At 39.6% G+C, this 4136-nt stretch overlaps 1 protein-coding gene across 1 annotated transcript in view; it reads left to right on the top strand.

The window, feature by feature from the left end:
* Positions 1 to 4136, top strand: part of LOC102214284 (protein NLRC3-like) — a gene marked incomplete at its 3' end in the record, with an annotated part of 33166 nt that overhangs the window by 28021 nt on the left and 1009 nt on the right. The window lies entirely within an intron of this gene.

Below are 4136 nucleotides of genomic sequence, written 5' to 3' on the forward strand. Positions count from 1 at the left end.
CCGCCCAATGAGCAAGCACTTGGTAACAAGGGAAGGAAAAAGATCAGTTCTAACAGGAAGAAACCTTTGGTAGAACTAGGCTCAGAGAGAGAAAGCCATTTTCCACGACTGCTTAGGGGTGAGGGGAAAAAGACGGCACAAAAGACAAGCTGTGCAACGGGGCCGGGCATTAATAAAAACTAATGATTAAATGCAAAGGGAGGTATGACAACATAGTGAAAGGTGAGTGAAGAAAAAACGCCAGTGGGTTTATCGCAGCATAACTAAGAGAGGATTCAGGGTCACCTGATCCAGCCCTAACTATATGCTTTATAAACCTAATCTTAAAAGTAGAGAATTCAATAGTGTCTGTCTCCCAAATCCAAACTGGGAGTTTGTTCCACAGAAGAGGGGTCTGAAAGCCCAAGGCTCTGCCTCCTAAAAGATAAAAAGTTATAAGACGTTTTATCTAACATTTCAAATAAATTAATACTGATTTATGTAACTTATTTACTGTGTCTTTTCAGACATGTTTGCTCCAGTTTGTCAACATAATCTTAAATCTCAACTGAAGAAGAAGTTCCAGTGTGTATTTGAGGGGATCGCTAAAGCAGGAAACCCAACCCTTCTGAATCAGATCTACACAGAGCTCCACATGACAGAGGGAGGGACTGCAGAGCTCAATGATGAACATGAAGTCAGGCAGATTGAAACAGCATCCAGGAAATCAGACAGACCAGAAACAACAATCAGACAAGAAGACATCTTTAATGCCTCACCTGGAAGAGATGAACCAATCAGAACAGTGTTGACAAAGGGAGTGGCTGGCATTGGGAAAACAATCTTAACACAGAAGTTTATTCTGGACTGGGCTGAAGACAAAACCAACCAGGACATCCAGTTCATTTTTCCATTCAGTTTCAGGGAGCTGAACGTGTTGAAAGATGAAAAGATGAGCTTGGTGGAACTCGTTCATCACTTCTTTACTGAAACTAAAGAAGCAGGAATCTGCAACTTTGAAGACTTCCAGGTTATGTTCATCTTTGATGGTCTGGATGAGTGTCGACCTTCTCTGGACTTCCACAAAACTAAAAACCTAACTGACCCTACAGAGTCCACCTCTGTGGATGTGTTACTGACGAATCTAATCAGAGGGAACCTGCTTCCCTCCTCTCGTCTCTGGATAACCACGCGACCTGCAGCAGCCAATCAGATTCTTCCTAGGTATGTTGACATGGTGACAGAGGTGAGGGGGTTCACTGACCCACAGAAGGAGGAATACTTTAGGAAGAGATTCAGAGATGAGGAGCAGGCCAGCAGGATCATCTCTCACATAAAGACATCAAGAAGCCTCCACATCATGTGTCACATCCCAGTCTTCTGCTGGATCACTGCTACAGTTCTGGAGGATGTCCTGAAAACCATAGAGGGAGGAGAGCTGCCCAAGACCCTGACTGAGATGTACATCCACTTCCTGGTGGTTCAGGCCAAAGTGAAGAAGGTCAAGTATGATGGAGGAACTGAAACAGATCCACACTGGAATAAAAAGAGTAGGAAGATGGTTGAGTCTCTGGGAAGACTTTCTTTTGAGCAGCTGCAGAAAGGAAACCTGATCTTCTATGAATCAGACCTGACAGAATGTGGTATTGATATCAGAGCCGCCTCAGTGTACTCAGGAGTGTTTACACAGATCTTTAAAGAGGAGAGAGGACTGTACCAGGACAATGTGTTCTGCTTTGTCCATTTAAGTGTTCAGGAGTTTCTGGCTGCTCTTCATGTCCACCTGACATTTATTAACTCTGGAGTTAATCTGCTGGATGATCGAAATACAATCTCCAAGTGGTCTAAATTATTTAATAAACCTAAACTACAGTTTCTCCACCAGAGTGCTGTGGATAAGGCATTGCAGAGTTCAAACGGACACCTGGACTTATTTCTTCGCTTCCTGCTGGGTTTTTCTCTACAGACAAATCAGAGTCTCCTACGTGGTCTGCTGACACAGACAGGAAGCTGCTCACAGACAAATCAGGAAACAGTTCAGTACATCAAGACGAAGCTCAGTGACATTCTGTCTGCAGAGAAAAGCATTAGCCTGTTCCACTGTCTGAATGAACTGAATGACCATTCTCTAGTGGAGGAGATTCAACAGTCTCTGAGTTCAGGAAGTCTCTCTACAGATAAACTGTCTCCTGCTCAATGGTCAGCTCTGGTCTTTATCTTACTGTCATCAGAAAAAGATCTGGATGTGTTTGACCTGAAGAAATACTCTGCTTCAGAGGAAGCTCTTCTGAGGCTGCTGCCTGTGGTCAAGGCTTCCAACAAAGTTCTGTAAGTATACTGAAAGTTGTATATATCATTTATCATACACTGATATCTTTCAAGAAAAACATTAATCTCTTTCCACTTGGTTATTTGTCATTCTAGACTAAGTGACTGTAGTCTGTCAGAAAGAAGTTGTGAGACTCTGTCCTCCATGCTCAGTTCCCAGCCCTCTAGTCTGAGAGTATTGGACCTGAGTAACAATAACCTGACTGATGTTGGAATAAAGCTTCTATCTGCTGCACTGGAGAGTTCACTCGGTACACTGGAAACTCTCAGGTCAGATAAAGTTAAATAAATAATAAATAAAAAATCTTCCACATGCATTAATTTATATTAAATATTTCTCTGAATCTGTTTAAAATATTTACATTAAAATTCCAGCAAGTCCTGAAATGAGATTAAATATTGCTAAATCTAGTCGTGACCCCAAATTGTTTGTTTTAATACCAGTATTACTTGTGTACTTGTTCTTTTTTTTCAGACTAAATGTCTGTAACCTCTCAGAGAAAAGCTGTGAAGTTCTCTCATCAGTCCTGACTTCGCAGTCTTCTAGTCTGAGAGAGCTAGACCTAAGTGACAATGACCTGAAAGACTCTGGAGTGAAGCTACTATTGACTGGACTGGAAAGTCCAGACTGTAAAATGGAAACACTCAGGTTGGATTATGATCTTTGTAGTTTGATGTATGATCTGTTTGCCTGAATTTGTGAACTTATGAATTAAAGCTATTCCATATAGAATTGTTTTTTCACAGTTTAGATTCACATAGTGCCTTTTTGCAGTGAAAATAAATAAGTTTTTTTTGTGTTTTTATTTAGAAAAGAACAACAATAATTCACTATGTATAGATATTTTATAAAGAAAATATTGGACCTCAAGAGTTCAGACCAGATATTTTAACATTTTATTTTTCTGTCCATTATTGTCTTCGCAGACTGAGTAGCTGTAACCTCTCAAAGAGAAGCTGTGAAACTCTGTCCTCAGTTCTCAGCTCCCAATCCTGTACTCTGAAAGAGCTGGATCTGAGTAACAACAACCTGGAGGACTCTGGAGTGAAGATGCTTAAGAATCCAAATTGTACAATTGTCAGGTCAGAAAAAGTGTTGTTAAGTAATTTTTTTAAATAACCAATAACAATTGTAGCTAATAAAGAGAAGTTATAATAAAAAAAAAATTAAAAAAAACTTACACTGAAAATTACCAAAAGAAAACCACAAATAGTGAAGGACTGTAGGTGACATTTTAGAAGAAAATAGCCTAGGTAGCCTGAGGCTAGAGAGAAGACAATGACAGTCCATAAGGTGGATCAGTGCTGGGGGACTTTTCCAGAGACAGAATGTGGAACCAGTACTGGAGGAGAAACCCTGCTGTAGTCAAAGTAGAGAAGAAGGACCTCTTCAGAGGTCGTCCAAAGAGTAGCAGAAGAAAAAAATGCAGAGAGGTCGAGAGAATTGCCAGCTAAGGTCTACCACAGTGATGAATTTCCAGACCTAAGTTTCCTCTTTGCAAGGAGGAGGGGAGTGCTAGTCAAAGAAGACAACTTTCAAAATAAAACAGGAAGTCAAATACTAGGAAAAGCTTGCATATAATAAAAAATAACATAAAATAACATAAGCACTTATACTAAATAAGCTCTAACCACAATATAAATCGAATCAAAATACATGAATTAACTAAAACAATAATTAAGCCAAAAAAACATTAAATAAAAAATAATAATTTTCTTAAAACGAAACCCTCTAAAAACTCTTGATCAAAGCTCCAGGATCATGACAACAAGTCTAACACCACATAGTATAGTATGGGGCATATCACCAGGGATGAACATATATATAT

This window comes from Pundamilia nyererei, unplaced genomic scaffold (genome assembly GCF_000239375.1).
Source record: "Pundamilia nyererei isolate P.nyererei 1_Seehausen unplaced genomic scaffold, PunNye1.0 scaffold00220, whole genome shotgun sequence".
Taxonomy (NCBI): domain Eukaryota; kingdom Metazoa; phylum Chordata; class Actinopteri; order Cichliformes; family Cichlidae; genus Pundamilia; species Pundamilia nyererei.